Below are 16,840 nucleotides of genomic sequence, written 5' to 3' on the forward strand. Positions count from 1 at the left end.
TACATGCGCAGAATAGAATATGATGCGTAAGTGTAATTGATAAAGTATTAGGAAATATTCTATTGAAATAAGCAATGACTCACCGTATACGTATGACAGTTCCCCACGAATCAAGTAGAAATAACAGCAGAACGATTTTAAAGAATAACAATGTGCAATTATAACGCGAGTGCATACGAACTAGTACATTTTGCCGTGTAGTCGAGTACATTAATTCCTTCCAGGTTAAGAGCCGAAGTTCAGTGTTCTCGTAGTGTTCCGATGAAACGCTGAAGTCAGTGTTAGCTACTATTACGAATGTATCTAATAGTCGTGAAGGCGAACTTCTGATTTTGACCTGAAGGCTCCGAGTGCACTCGACTGCACACCAAAACCTACTTCGCCGTATCGATTGCCGGTACAGTCACTTATACTTCTTCTTTAAAGTGATTCCGATCTGGTTTCGACCGTTCACTTGATCGCGGATGCCAGCCTTATCTAAATGGCTATCGTGGCCTCTCTCGTTACATGCACCTTTCCGGATCCATTCAGAGTACATAACAACCTCAGACAATATCTACTGAATAAATGGAGGAACCCGCGGAGCGTTCCCTCTAAGAACCTAGCTCCCAAAATCTAATCTAAATGGCTACCGTGGCAACTTTCGTTACGCGCACCCTTTTAAACCCGTCCCAATTGTCTTAACCGATCCGAACACTAAAAAGCTATAGATTGTTCGGACAACTCTTATGCCGTAACACCGATAATTAACAAATAATACCTACTCAACGAATAGCCGACCGAGCATTCTGTATCAAAATGTAACTCTCATGCACATCGAAACATGACCTTTCATTATAGACGTGTTCAGAGATCCATTCTGAATTTACATTCAGAAACAGCACGGTAACAACGAATGGTTAAGGATGTTCTTCCCCCATGGTTCTGCAGACAATATCTATTTACTGGCGATGAATGAAGCCGGTGCAGTGTTCTACATCGAAATTCAGCTCCCAGTCCGGCAGCGCGATCGATTGATTCACGGTGTAAAATGAACTCGGGAACGAAGACAACGGCGCGCGCGGCGTATTCGAACGTTGATACAGGGACAAGTTGCGACGAGCGTGACGGTGGTACCGGATGCAACGACGCCGCGGCGGATTTTAATTAATATATACTTAATTAAGTTTCTGCGACGCCTGCATTGTAGCCCGGCCACGGGCCTCGTTATCTATGCCACGCAGTGCGCGGGTGATTTACTAATAGAAACTACGCGGAATAGTTCGTCTAGTTAAGCCCCTTCGAATACACATTGGTTTATTGTGCGCCGCACCGATGCACCGCGACGCTGTTACGAAACATCCTATATCGCGGCTGTACGCCGGCTGGCTCTATTAAACCCTTTCATCCCTTCCCCCGCGCTTTACGGCCGCGTCCTCTCGTTTTCGATGCGCCGGCCGAGCACCTCCGCGTGCGTGTGTTCACGCGCATCGCCACGGTTCCACGGACATATCAATAATGTATACGTACCCGTGGCTCGCGACGAAAACGATTCGCCGGCGATTATTCCGTGGACTCTCACGGAAATAGCGGAAGAACGGCCCTACTGGCGTCATCGCTGTTTTCCAGCACGTAGCCGATACACGACAAAACCGATTGCCGGCGATTACTCTTTTACTGGGGGAACAATCGCGTCCCGTTCGATTGCTATACTTTTGAATTTGAACAGTGCACTATAGTCTTCGTGTCCAGGCTGATAACTTAATACCGCGTACTCGTGATTCCGTTAATAGAACCGTTGTTCGCGAGTTTTGACTTTAATAAAAAGGAAACTGATTCTTTTATTTCAGTTGCTCGTCGATTAATTTCGTACGAACTATCTCTATCCGAATATTTACCGATCGCAAGGATAGAAAATGTCGCACAATTCACCGACGTTGTTCGCCAACACTGCCAATGTGGACAACTAAGATCGCAAACAATTCGCCAGTGAACGTTCACAGCGCGAAGCATAGCTGAACAGCCGACATTCACGGCGGCGAGTATTGTTTACGCGCAATAATATCGATCAACATTGTCAAACGATATTGGTCCGCAAACAAATATACCGAGCGAACGATGTTTGCCAAGAATAATGCGACTATCAACGTTGTTCTCGCGACACGGCCGCCGTTGCCGCGACTCGGGGAAACGAGTTCGGGCTGGCCGTCGTGCGAGGAAGGGGTGGGCCACGGCCGAATTAAAATTCAGCGTGGCGCCGCGCGATTCTTTTTGATCTAATTGGGAATTATTGGAAGCCGGCATATGGCCTGGAACAGGTCACCGGGCATCAAAGGCCTGCGACCGTGGACGGGAGGGCGGCGGAGGGCGACAGACGCGTGCACGACAGCGGACGGAATGCCTTCGGCGATCTCGAGTTTCGCGTCGATTATTCCGTGGGCCGGGGCTTAATAAAAATGCACGATACGGCTGGCGCACAAAGAGGGGCTGATTCGGCCCGGCCCGGCCCGGCCCGGCGAGGCGCGGCGCGGCGCGGCGCGGCGCTCGAATCCTGACGTCCCAGGAAACAGGACGGAGACCCTCGTTAACATTTTCCTTCGTCAAACCGCCTTTTGTCGGCGGTTCCAACCCCTTTCTCTCCCGACGCCGATAACCGTGAACCGAACAGCCAGTTATCGTTTCGAGCTCTTAACGTCGCTTTTCCACGGTAACGAACGACTTCCCAGGCTCCCAGCGTCGTTTTCGGCTGACGACGGGAAAACTCCGTTGGCCGGTCGCGCCAGTCTTCTCGGGTGGAATATTTCGAATTCCATTGTAATAACAAACCCGTGTCTGGCTTCGCGCGCGTTCCTAACGCGAAACGCTGCCGGGCATTGATCAACCGACCGGAGCGGGGACGCCGGGGAACGGGAGCGGCGGACGTATATCTACGCCCGGGCATGATGTTTTCGAGTAAGTGACATTTCATGTTTCGTCTCGCGGAAGATTTCACCGATGCGCGGGGACACGGTAAATAAAAATATGTTCGTTTGAAGGCGCGCCGAGCAAGTTTCGCTTCTCGGGACGCTCCTCCGCGGACGCGATATTGATCGCGGCTCCGCGAGTCGAAGGGATCTAGAAATCGGAGCAATCGCGCGGTAAGAATGCGAATTGTACGGGTGTCAAGAGAACGGAGGGTGACGATTGTTTTCTGTTCGAAATTACTTAGAGGAAATATTGATCCTGTAACTCATGATACTTCTCCTCTGCGTCACTCTCGATAAGGAACTTCGGAGAAAGCGATTCTAGAAATGTTCGGCTAATAGTCCATGATGGTTCCCTGGAAAGTTGACTTTCTATTCTATGGTCCCGTTGAATTAGAATTTCCTGATTATTGCGAACAATCTTGCGTTTCTCTTAATTCGATCCTCCTCGGATAGGCAGGCATTAGTATTGAAATGAATATAAGAGCGATAAGTACGAGCGCGTATAGCTCGGGGGAGACTATAGCCGCCGTTTAAAAGGAAGGAACCGCCTGACCGGCGTAATGACGGCAATAAAACGAATTTGTTGTTCTGTATGGCTGTTCGCCTAAAAAGGAGCCGGTAGCTTTACGACGGTAGCGCGTGATTTGTCAAATAAAAAGCGCTATCAGGGCCCGGAGGATAATAATTTTCGCTCGGATCGAGGCTCACCTCCCGAAAGACAGCGCGTCGTCGCGCGATCCTTGAATTAATACAGTCCCGTGCGTCTGTTCCGCCGGAATACGTTTACGCGTTTCGAAGGAGACGTCGACTCATTAGCGGGGAAGTTTATACGCCCATGACGATTAACACGGGCCCGCTAATAGGAACAAATCGTCCTTGGACCGGCCCGTGGATATGAAAGCGAGCTGCCGGCGTCTTGCGCGAGCTCCGTCGATTCCCCGAGTCACGTCTGTCCGTCGCTTCGAGTCCAAACAAACGAATACAACAATGGAAAAGAGGTTTTGAAAAAGCCGAATGGTATACCCTTCCCGATCGGAGTTGATCGAAGGAATTTTGATTAATCAATTTTTCCCGTCGGACGCGAAAAAATCCCGGCCGAAATCGGACATTTTTCACAGAATTCCCGAAACATTTTTCATCCGAGGCGTCACGCGCAAAAATCCTGAATGATACTCGCGATCGTGCCGAATAGCCAAACACACCGGGCCCAGCTTCTGCCGTGCTATCTCGTGGAAGCTGTCAACGACAAATAAAACGGCAAGACCCGTGTATTATTCACGGCAACCGATATAACCGACGCGCGAGTTGACCTTTCTGCTACCACCCGCCCCGTTCGAAGTATATTTGATCTATATACCAGTCATTCTTCGCGATTGTCCTCGTCTACGTCATCGGGCGAAGTGAAATTTTAATCCGGCTTCCGAATTTAATCGGCGTTGCTCGACTACCGGCTTATAGAATGTTATTAAAGAGGCGCAGTTGGATTAATCGAGGTTTTAGTACTCGGATTACCGACTTTACGCATCATTGGAATACTTACTTGCCGTGCATACCCGCTAATTGATGATTTTCTATTAACCTCTTGCCTCAGATACCACTCGCGCTCGTCGGGATTATTTTATTATCGATTATTTATTACAGGAGATAGGAATTCTGGTTCCGTTGTAAGTACACGATTACTCCGAACATCGAATATCGATGGTCAAACAAATGGTACTACCATTGCGACTGTAAAAATAGGGAAATGTAAGAAAGAGATGCTGTGAATTTTTAATAAAATGTTAAGAGAGAAAAAAAGAGATTTACTCTTGTTTTATAATCCTCGTCGGACATGTGTCGTTGACATGTAACGAGGAAATACCGGATCGACTTAAAATCTCGAGAAAAAACGACCGAATGCAACGATAGAGCGGCGTCCCGTGACTCGGCGACGGTATCGTTGTCAGTCGAACCGCAAACAACGGGGACGTATTCATACCCGAGCGGCACTTGATCGTTTTTAGCGTGAAACGTGACGGCATAATCGATACATCGTCTGCTGGAATGGATCGCGGCGCGCTCGGAATGGTTGCCCTCCTGCAGGAAGCAACGTGCACGACCACTTACGCTAATAAATACTCCGACGATATTGCGGCGAAATAATTGTCTCTAATTACAGCCTGTACGGAATCTAACTGATTAGTTTTCGGGATTCATTACGTCCATGATATTTCATTATTATGTACCGCGCGGTGATTGTATAATAATTACACAAGGAGAGCATTCAGTCATAAAAATAAAGAGGAATGTCGTTCCATATACAGGTTGAAATGACGTTCATGAGGATTAATCGTTCCTATGGGTGGTCTATAATTCCTATCTTCCTTCTTTCTCGAATAATATGAACCCACTGATTCTACTTCTCGACTTTTTAGAAGTAAATTTTTAGAAGAGAAATAAAGACGATAAACCGCTGCAATAAATATTAACATTGTTGATTTATAATCGGACGAAAGAAATTGATTCGGCTTTCCAATCTTTCACTTTCAACGTTGCTCCGAAGAATAGCTCGTTACTGTCACATTACGAATGGCGTAGTTGTTATTAATGATCCCGCGCAAGGGTATCTCTGCGAATTAAAATTCCACGAAAGCACGTCACAATACGAAGATTACACGAAGACCGAGTTTTTCAAAGTAAACATTCCCGAAGTATGTATTTCCGCCGGTACCGTTCGCATTACGGATCCAAATGTATTCGTGGGTCGGCCGGGGAAGATACAAAAGAAACAGACAAATACGCGAGAAATCCGGGAAAACTGCGCAAGAATACATTTGGAAGGTGATAAAGCGTCGAGGATTCCCAGCCGGCTCGGCCGCGACGTAGCCCGAAGAAAACAACGGTGAAAGTCCGCGCCAAGGGAGCAAGGTAGCCGTCGTTGCACGAGCGTGTCGTGGAAACAAGGAAAAAAAGGCAAGAGCGAAAGACACGACATTAGGAGCCCCGGTAATTCCATGGTCTCCGTGTACCGGGCTACCATCGAACCACCGTTATAAATGCGTTACATCGCGTTAGCCCGGGATCCATTTATGAAAACAGAAAAAAATTGCGCGTCGTCGCGCGACCCACGATAATTACATCGTGTCTTCGGGATTAAATATCTCGGGCGCGCGTGTAATTTGCGCATCGTTAATACGCGGCCGGGATTAATTTATGGCCGCGAATTACGGAAAACGGTGTCTCCCATCGAATTAACGAACGCGGCCGGGCTCGCGTTGTACACCGCCCTTAGCCTCACCGTTAACTTTATGGGCTGACTGATTCGACGATGGTCACCGTAATGGTCAGACCGCCGCCTCACGTTCCGTAAAATCCCTCTCTCAGAGCTAGAAAATCATTCAATTCGTAAATACACGCGACCAAAGATCAAAAACACATAAACATGCTGTATCTATCGTAAACTCTTAAAAGATGCAGGAAAACTAGAAACATTAAGAGAAAAGTTTGCAAAACATCCGTTAACTACGAAGATCAACGAATTGTCTTCTATCGAAAAAGAATAGTACAGTTTCGGCTGAACATTTCCGCGTACAAATGAATCACGACGTCGGTCACGAGGAATCGTCGAACCACCGGATAACGCAGCGTGGCGAATCGGCGTCGTATTCCGGTCGATCGAGTCCGCGCCGGGAACACAGGACGACCGGGTCGAAGAATAATGTGAACAAGGAGCGGGGCGAGGGGGGCAGAGAAGAAAGAAACGAGGAGAAAAAAATAAAAAGACAGGGGGCAGAGGGGGATGGGAAGGGAATCAAGAAAGGAGGCGAATCTTTATCGAACTATCGGCGTTCCCCGCGTCGATTCCGCCGCGTGTAATTTCACGCCCAAATCGCGGAAGTTATGGCAAATGGGGTTCGCGATACAAGGCCATAAACGGGATCGGCCGCCGCGGCGCGACGGCCCGATCACGCCGGGGTATTTTCTTCGTGGGCTGAGATCCCACGAAAAACAAACAGTTAGAGCTAGGTGGTCCCTCATTAAGTTGGCACCACACCCGGGCCCAGGCTGCGTTCCCTTTCGATTCGAGTCGATCTCGGGTGCCCCGTAGGGAGGGTCTCTCCGAAAGGGCCGTTGGTCCCTCGAGTCCTTTATATACCTACGTGTGTAGCGCGCGGAGGGATCCCGGCGTACGCGTGCATGCGTGTCCTTCTCTCCTCCGTGCCGCCTCTAGTTCCTTCCCCTTGCGGATCGCCGTTGCTCTCCCGAGCGTCGCGCGCGTCGAGAGTGAGACGTTACCTACGCGAAATGAATGCATTCGATACGTGTCACAATTGGTACGCGTGGGTACGGCTGTTAGCCGGGTGCCGGGCCGATACCGCCACGTGGACGCTAGTCTCGCGCGCACGTGTTCGTACCGTGTGTGCACGAGGTTGTCTGCTCCCGCGGTCAATGGAGCGGCTCGCCGCTCCGATTCCACGGAATTAATCATTGATTTATGTAAAATGTTACTACGCGCTCGACGGCGGGGCGAGGCGAAGCGGGTCGTCGACTGGGCATCCTCGAAGGCGCGCGAGCCGAGCGTTTATATTAATTTAACTGACCGTGGCAGAAAAAAATAAACGCCGTTCGTTCGGGTACCTTTAATAAACCGAGAACAGTGCACGGTAATATATTAATTGCTGCAGGCCTCTGCCGCCACTCCGCGATGAAACACAAGCCAGCGATGTTAATAAATTCACGCTCTAATTCGCTAATGTCACGATCACGGGCGTACAGTGTTAACGCGTATTACATTTATCGCCCGAAGAAATTCTGGCGGTCGATATTACTCGGTGAACTTGGAACAGAAAATTAAAAACCTGTTTCACCCGATAGTTAAACGCTAACGGCCCCGCCGTCGTGCGTTTCCCCCACATAAATTTCGATCCGAACCGTGAAGCAACAGAACTGCCAACGGAATACTTTTTAATTGGATCGAATGAAATTCTGAAGCGGTTAATAAACCGCTACGATTTTCAAGAACCTCGGCCGCGACGAGTGGACGCGCGCGAATATTTCACCGAAATTAGTTCGGGTGCACTTTTTTTCGGTTATTCGAGCAACCCCCCGCAGCACGCGGCACGGAACAAACGAGACGCCCGGTTCTTCGAACACCGGCCGCGCCGGACCTCGTCCGGCCAATTCCCGTTCTCGTTATAATTGAATCGATGAAAAAGCTTTTACGATTAAAAAGCGCCGCGTAGGAACCGGGCCGACTGTCTCGCTCCCGGAACTTTCACCGCGACGACGATATACGGTTAACACGGTTTCCGCCGGGGGTCGCGCGAGGGGGCGAATCGAAAGCGGTCGCGTTAGCACAAGGAAAACGCCCGATAATGGGATTACGCATGGGAGAATGGATTAGTGAAATCCCTCGAATGCAAAACCTTACGATAATCTGGTACAACGTTCCCGTATCTTGGACGCGGATGGCCGATAGAGGCACCTCGCCGCGCGGCATGGGATGGGGCTATCGGCCGGCGGGGCCCTGGTTTCTCGGACACGAAAACGGGGCGCGGCGCCGCGGCATGAACACCGGCGGAGGGCCCCGATGCTTTTCTTCGGTCCACCTGTTGTACGGATCCCGTGTTGTTCGCCTCGCCGGATAGCGTACGGTCCGTGCGCGGCACGGCTGGAATTATCCTTCGACCGTACGCAGGTAATGTGAGCAGTTAACGCAAATGGGACGGTATACCACCATCCGAGGCGGGATTATAATGAAATAAATACTACGATTAAAGGGAACGCGTTTAAATTAACCGTCCCTATTGCTCGTGTACCCGAACGAGTTTCAAGATTCGATCTCGGGGACGCGCGAGCCCCGGGTACACGCGCGGATACGCGTACCGGAGCTGAGCGGAGCCGAGCCGGCCCGTATAAATAGTCTCGTCCGCAGGTCCCTTGCCCGATACAGCGTTAATGACCAGGTCGTTTTCTGTTGCAGACACCCGTCAGCGACTCGGGACGAGAGGCGAGTACCCTGGAAAAATTGCGTGAGTATCATGCTGCCGTACGCTCTATGTTCCTCTTTGACCGTGTCCCTTTCTCTCCTGCTCGATGTTTTTCTCTATTTCCCCTCCGTCGTAACCGTAAACACATGCCGGCGTTACGATCCGTTGATATTTAATCGATATCGCCGTCGCTAGATCGTATCGGCCGTTTATCCGCTCGCTTTCCGCCGTGTCATTCCGCGGTGGGCCCTTCCAACGCTCGGATGGAGGGCACTTCCACGCGATCGTGTAACGCCGGCCCCGCTTCGATCGCCGCGGCGCGCACACCGAGACAAAGAAAATTCTTTCCCACGCACAGGTGTCGGCTCATGGCGGCCAGGTATGGATATGGCCCGGCATCCTTGCGAGAATGCTCCGTAAATGAAGTTATTCCGAGAACGAACGGAGAAACAGCTTCGACCCCGTGGGCTGAGACGTCCAACTTTCGGAGAAAGTGATCGATTGTGTCTGGGAATATTCGGTCGCGTCGGGTGTTATCGCCGGATTAGGGGTCTTTAGGTGAATTGAAATGTTCGGACCTTCTTTCTCGGTAATTAATATTGATCGTTGATCGTTCGTTCGGGATTTTACGAGAGTCTCGTTCCTCTTAATTCTATATATACGTGCTAGGTATAATGCATAAAATCCATTTATTCGGCGAATAAAGATTCGGTGATAAAGAAATTTCAAATAGACACTCTACAGGTGTGTAACATGAAAACGAGTGTTATAATTTCCTGCTCTATTTCATTCATGAATTCGTCAGACTTTCTGTTTTCTACACTTTTCTTGTTAACGTGAACAATTACTCATCCTTCCTCTATCGTCGTTCTCCATCGTCGTTGGCGGAAGGGGAAACAGCTAATCATCGTACACGTAAGTCTCAATTCCCCGGCCGCAGATGTTCGAGACGTCTTGTCGCGGTCGAGTGACGCGTAACGCACAAGTCACCGCCGAGGAACGTATTAAAAGTTTCATCTCACCAGGAAACTTTCTGATTTTACATGTCGTTGTTCTCCCATATCTAGTTACATCGTGAAATAAGCGGTGCTGGGTTCAACGTGGTCACATCCGCCGTCATAATTCCCAGAATCGGTCGAAGTTTCGCTTCTCGCGGGGCGATAAGCGTGACTCGCGAGACGATACGTGCTCGCGGGGCCCGGCTTCAATAAAATCGTAAACGCGGCAGTTACTCGGACAACGTCGTAAAGTGGCCGCGGTTTTTCCAGCCGGCCGTTTAATACTCTGTGACGATCGTGCTAGAAAGAGTGTTACAGTCCGGAGCAAAGGTTTAGGTGTCCCATAGTGTAGTACCTTCTGCTATCTTGTTGCATTCAGGTATTCCTTATTTTCCTGTTCGCGACGGATCATGATTAGAAATCCAAACGCACGGTGAAAAACAGCTTACAACCGCGCCTCGCTTTTAGCATTTACCACATAATGCTACCCCCTTCCTTCGTCCCTCCTCGTTTATGGATTTTATTTCCAATTATACCGAGAATTTATGACATTCGATCATTTTCACGGCGGACAATGATCCCCGCGATTTTAATGGAAATATTACGATTGAATGCTTAAGCTTTCATACAATCCAGATTAACACGTGTAACCGATTAAAACCAGTAAGCAAATAATCATGAGATAATATGCGGTTGTATCTTTTATATCCATACTTTCCGGTGTAAAAACATTTCGCAATTAAAGCATTAAGCTTCGACGGACGTGCCGTAATAGTTTTTAAAATATTCCACCGATAATGCCCACCAATTACGAAACCGTGCACCATGTTGTGCGATACGCTCGTAAAAATAAACCGAAACATTCTTCTGCGCAGAGTGAAATTAACGAAATTAAAATAACATTTCCGAAGTAACAACTTTCGCGGATAATCGCGAACAACTGCGTAACCGCGACAGGTCGTAATATTCGAATAGAGTTCGCGCGAGCGACGCGTCGTCGGATGAGTCGATCGCTTTATTACCTCCTCCGAGGCCTGTTTAAAGCTACTCGGTTTTTTTTCGCCCCCGGACGGACCGTGAAATAGTGAATGGAAGAACGAGTGTTCACGCAGGTTAAGGTGAATACGGACTCGTCCTGACAATAGGGGCCACCTACTCCACTCCCCCCCGCTCCGAACCGTCCCGCCGCGGGAATATCCCCCGAAATCTCGTTTCAGGCAGCTGCGCTAATGCCGTGGAACCGAGTGTAACGCCGCCTCGCGATTGTCGTAGTCCCGTGAACTGTGAAGCGTTAGAAACTTGGCCGGGGCCGAGCCGAGATTGCCTCCGGATGCGCGAGTGTTGACGTTCCCGGGTGTAAGCAACGCTATTCAGAGTCGACCGAGCGAGTCGCGTTTCACCTACGACGACAGAGTTTTGGAACTCGAGAGCGACGGACCGATCGCGCGGCGTTAAAGCTGACCGGCATCTCTCGCCCGTGCGTGCACAGATAACGCTCTCCCGGTACAGGGCGTGCGATTACGCCGTGCTACTCGTTCGATAACGGGGTCACGATTCCACGCGTCCGCGACGGGTTCGGAGGGGCGATCGACGCGAGCGAGGCAGAATAAGATAGAAGCGGGGAATAAGAAAGTCAGAAAATCCGCAATAGGTCCGCGGTAACAAGCAGCGATTTGTCCTCAGATCAACCGTGAAACGTGCCAAGGAGTCGTGCATTATTGGTATTCCCGGCCGCGCTTTGTAATCATTGGCGTGGATCATGTTTTACGTACGCTTTACGTAACCCCGAACATGACGGTATTTGCATTACACAATTGACTGCGGAGTCGTCCTGGAAACGAGCGGCTTTCTAACGCCCCCGGTCGGCCCGTACTGCCATTTTCTATTTAACATCTGGTTTGACGTTCGCGCGGTCGGCACCGCGCGGATTTAGCCCGTCGACGATCGTTACGTGTCCCCTGTACACCAACGTTCGTCTTTAATACTTTTGCCCGGAATAGATGCGTTACTCACGCGGCGCTCGCGTTGCACAATCTCGTCGTGTCCCGCCGCGGAAATGTCGGTGACGGCGTAATCGATCCTCATTCCTCGTCAAACCAACCGTCGCGGACGCGGCACAGCACGGCGCGAACACCGGGCTTTTAGTATCACGGTTCTCACGGGCTGACGCCACCTCCCGAATGAATTCGCCGCGCGACAGTAATTGAAGCGTTATCGGCGGACCGAAACGCTGTCGCAAATTCGCCGACAGTCCCCGGTACGCGCATACCGGGGTCGGATTAAAGCGTCATCGCCGGCCCGTGTCGGGGTACAACTGTGATCCTGTAAACGACCCTTCGGAGAATAAACTCCCTTACAGTATTTATGGACTTTAGGGATTAGCGGGGGAGGAAGAAGTTGCGGGGAGGATGAGAGGGGTGATCGAGCACGGCGAACCGACGCGGAGAGCCGTCTCTTTTGTTCGCATCACCGTGTCCTCTCTCGAAACTGTGCTCGAGAGCACGAACTCTCTCGGCCGGGCTGAGGCCGGAGGTGGGAGAAGGGTTGTGAAGGGGGTAGGCGATCGTACATCCTCGAGGAAGATCGCGATCTCGGGTTGTTCATGCGATACCCCGAGATAGGGGTGCTCTTTTGTTCGGGGGCGGGTTGGGTCGCTCGTCGTAGACACGGACGACGAAGAAATTTCGGGGCAGCGACATATTTCAGGAAAACAGGCCGTGTGTGTACACGGTACGTAACCGTGGCCGTGGACGCTCTGCGACGCCCCTTCCTTTCCCGGGACGGTTTAGGAGACTTAACCCGGATCAGCGGGCAGTGATAAGCGGCAAAGAAACCGAAGGATTTTCGGTGATCGCGGAACGTTTATTGTTTCGCGTTTGCTTGTGCGCGCACGGGGTTTATTGAAATTATTCTTCGCGTGTTTATACGTGTACGGGTTCTTCGGGGTTACTTTTGTGGAATTGTTTTCTGCGCGATGGAAGTTGGTTCGTTGCTGGTGGAAAATATAACATGTCTGGTTTACGCTTGAATTATTTGCTCGCTTTGTCTGTCGTGTTAATTCCGTTTAAACTAAAATGAGAATTGGATTCAATGATTTGAGACGGTCGGACACCCGACGGATATAGTAACTAGGAAGAGGATAAATCTTTCAGTGGCATTCTCCTTGTACCGAGCCTCTTTCGAGGAATCCGTTTCGCGAACACGGAAAACGACCCAGTTCGATAAATATTTAACGTGCTCGGCACCACGCATCACGTATTGATACAATTTTCTATATCTGGCGAACGGACGACACATATTCCTGACGGTTATTATTTTGTCTTTCACGCGAAGGATATTATGAGAGACAGGAATGGGTTAGAATGCTTGATGTTGAACTTGTAGGTAGTCTACTAACCCTCCACACTCGAAAGTAGTTCAGCAGAAATATTCAGCGTGTACCGATGAAATGTGGGCGACATGCTTCGAAACGAATTAATGAAAAATACATATTCATATATTAGACGAAGTTTAATATTATATATAGAACTTTACAATTATTCTATATTAAATGAAGCGCTGGTTGAGTCACTTCTCGAGTGAAGAGACTTAATCTATTAGTGTCATAGTTGTAATAGTATGACGTGTCCCTTATAACTACAATATTGAACCCCGTGATATAAAAGCGTGGAATGCAGATGCATTAACCTTTTGTAAAATCTAGTCATTTCCGCTGAGCTCCATGAATTCGAATATTATTGATTGCGCGTCCATTAAACTTTAACAACTTGAAGAATTTGCAATAAATTTACTCCTACAATAAACAGTTATATCGTTCATTTTTCTGTTAGGAAATTATTAGCGGTAAAGTAACTGTTGTGACCCTAATTTGTAGACCCGGGTGTTTACGTAGATATAAAATGTCGTAATATGCATGATATATGTAATATGTAGATATGGATGGAAAATGTACGCAAGGAATACGTACGAAATACATATGTTTTCGAAATATCGTTCCCATCGTCGAAGTATCATTTCGTCTTAGCACTTCCAGTGTATTATGTCATCCGTTATTTGTCAATTTCTTTTATACTCCAATTCTGGGTGTGACTGACAGCTGCGCATATACGAGATATGCACGCGAGATGCACAAAATATGAAAAATGAAAAACATACGTTCAAAACTCTCTAAAAGCAACTTCACAATTTTCTCACGAATACAAATCACGCATGAAATTCGCAATAGCCGCCGATAGTATAACTATTCAAGAAGATCTCTAATCGCTGATCCATAATTTTTACAACCTTATCGAAAGATAACGCGCGAATCGCAATCGCTGAACGCTCGGAGAAACAGGATCGATGCACCGCATTCCTCGCCGTCGAATAAAATAGACACCAAGATTCCCACGAATAATCCCCGCCGAGACGGTAGCACTCAAAACCAATCAAATTCTCGAAACTTGCAACAGTAACGGAACCGTGAAACGCGTGAACCGACGCACCCCCGAATTCTCGAAAGCCCTCACCCTCGATCCCCAGAAAAGAAACTCGATCGCAAACACGAGGGACTTCCTCCTTCATTCAGAGCCAATTGAAATTCAAAAGAACGAGGCCGACCCACGCGACACGTCAAACATCATCGTCTCCACCAGTCATTAGAACACCCTCGGATCTTACCACCTAACGGTTCACCTTTCTCGCGCCCGTACACACACGGGCACACTCTCGCTCGCACGCACACATCGGCGGGCGCTCGCGATCACCTCGACACACGTAGAAATGCCGGCGAGCGAGAGGCAGAACCAGAAGATACCAAGAGAGCGCATCTCCTCCGGTCGTCGAGTGCCACCACCTTGAGAGTTCAGAGGCGAGGGCAACCTGAAGCAAGAGAGAAAGAGAACGATAGGGAACGAGAAAGTGAGAGAACAAGAGAGAGAGATAGAGAGAGAGAGAGTAAGATAGAGAAAGAGAGAACGAGAAAGCGGTTCGTCGATGGAGGGGATACCGAACGGGTAGAGAGAGCGGTTAGAGGGAGGGGAGGAAATACGTCCTGTCGGGTTTGCGAGCGAGAAGGAACCCCGGAGGGGGCGAGAGCGGTGGCTAGAAGCGAGCCGGTTGCCGTGGATGGCGAAGAGAGGCGATGGGGTGGACGACTAGCGCGCGAGGGGAATCACCGGCCGCGCCGCGTGGTAGGGATGCGCTCAGGGCGTCGGTGGTGGGGGGCGACGCTCTCTCGTCCCCTTAGCTCGGTTAGTTTCTCCGTCGACGCCGCTGGAAGCGGATCGAGCGTGTCCGTTGTTCTCCATCGTTGATCTCCGCGCGGTGACCTGGTGCGCCTCCACTTCGCTTCGTTCACTCGGTGGCCAGGTGACTCTGTACCGTAGCGGTTCCCCGATCCTGTCCGATCGGCGTCATGGAAACTCGCGACTCCGTGCGCGGCGCACACGGTCCCCGATAGTGCGTGTGACGGACGGGATCGAGAACGATCGGGCCGGGGATAATATCATCGGCGTTCAGTGAAGGATAGATCGCGGTGTGGACCGAACCGAATTTTGTGTACGGATCGCAGAGTGGGTGAGATTAAAAAAAAAAAGAAGAAGAAAGAAAGGAAATCGAGTTAGTTGAGGTGGTACAGGAATCTTTGTGTACTGGGTGGAAAGGTTTGTGCGCAGCCCTCTGTTTACGGTTTCGAAGTGGTAGTTGGTGTTTCGTTCGGGTACGGAGCAGTGAGACTAGCCGCGGAAGTGAACGACGTTCGTGTGAGAAATAGTTTCCCCGTAAAATCGGCGGCGAATCGAGGGGGATTTTTCATTTGGATTCCTCGAGCTCGCGATCGGACTCCGATCGAGTTTCGGAAGGACCGCCACGGACCGAGAGCCGACGAGTGATCGCCGAGCCGTCGGACGTCGGGGAGATCGAGCGATCGGTACCGACCCCCGCGCCGAGCCAAGGATCGAGCCGCGAGTGCGAAGCGAGGAACGACCGGGTCCTCGGGATCATCTCGTATCCTTGCGTCGATTCGTTTCCACCCCCAGCGGATACCAAAACGGAACCCCGTGGTGTGCTACCGATGTGTCAGTGACAGTTTCTGTGTGATTTTCGGCTGTAATTACGTGCGATGTACCTCGGCCAGGCCGTCTTCGTTATCCATCTCGTAAGTACACCTGGCACGATCATATAGATCGTCAACGATTTTCACCGATTCCCGCGAGAAGGACGATCCCCCGTGAAACTGTGCTCCGGAAAGACGGTCGAGCGGGGGCGGCGGGGCACGAGGAGGAGAACACTCGTGGCAGCGCGTGGTGTTCCGTAGCAGCAAAGGTCACGAGAAGCGACGGCCCACCACCGGCGACTTTGACGCGTCTCCCGCGGGAAGAGACTCGCATTAGGTCTCGTTTTACAAGCCAATGCTCAAAGCCCGGCGCGGCGCCCGAGAGCTTTAGCCCCCGTGACTACAAACGCGTTGTGTGTGTACACGTGACCCCGAGAATATCTATGCACGTACAGCTGAGGCCCTCGTGCACGTAGTTCGGAGCACGCTCGGCCAGGCTTGACCTCGAAAGGATGCTCCGCCGCGACGAGTGCCTCTTCCTCGCAAGCGGTTCAAAGATTCACTGGCGGACGCTTCGTTGCCCGCCGCCTCTGTCGCTTCAGTTTCTCTTTAAACCGCTCCGAACGAAAGGGAATCTCTTTAGTTTCCGGTCCAAGTGCTGTTCCGCGAGTTCAATCTGCAAAGATGCCGATTCAGAGACTTTCTCCTCTGCTCGAGTGCCATTATCGTCGCGCTCGTCGGGGGTATTTAATCCGGTTAATTATTTCGGAGCATACGGATTTCAATTCGTTTCTCGTGGAACTGTCAAGCCGAGTGCTCTTGAATGGACGCCGCTCTCGAATCAGCGACTACGTCTACGAAGTTTCACAGACTTCACGCCGGATTCCTGTCGCG

The 16,840-nt window shown here is 50.2% G+C and overlaps 1 protein-coding gene across 14 annotated transcripts in view; it reads left to right on the forward strand.

The window, feature by feature from the left end:
• Positions 1-16,840, forward strand: part of LOC116426915 (latrophilin Cirl) — a 416,178-nt gene that overhangs the window by 82,005 nt on the left and 317,333 nt on the right. For 6 of the 14 annotated variants that reach the window (XM_076374218.1, XM_031976575.2, XM_076374224.1 and 3 more), the window contains exons 1-2: positions 10,162-10,291; positions 14,480-16,048. The gene's annotated coding sequence lies outside the window, so the exon portion shown is untranslated. Of the gene's footprint in view, positions 1-8,907; positions 8,957-10,148; positions 10,292-14,479; positions 16,049-16,840 lie in introns of those variants that run through there. The other 8 variants (XM_076374220.1, XM_076374221.1, XM_076374217.1 and 5 more) reach the window with 5 other exon arrangements.

Source organism: Nomia melanderi, chromosome 2, assembly GCF_051020985.1.
Source record: "Nomia melanderi isolate GNS246 chromosome 2, iyNomMela1, whole genome shotgun sequence".
Taxonomy (NCBI): Eukaryota; Metazoa; Arthropoda; class Insecta; order Hymenoptera; family Halictidae; genus Nomia; species Nomia melanderi.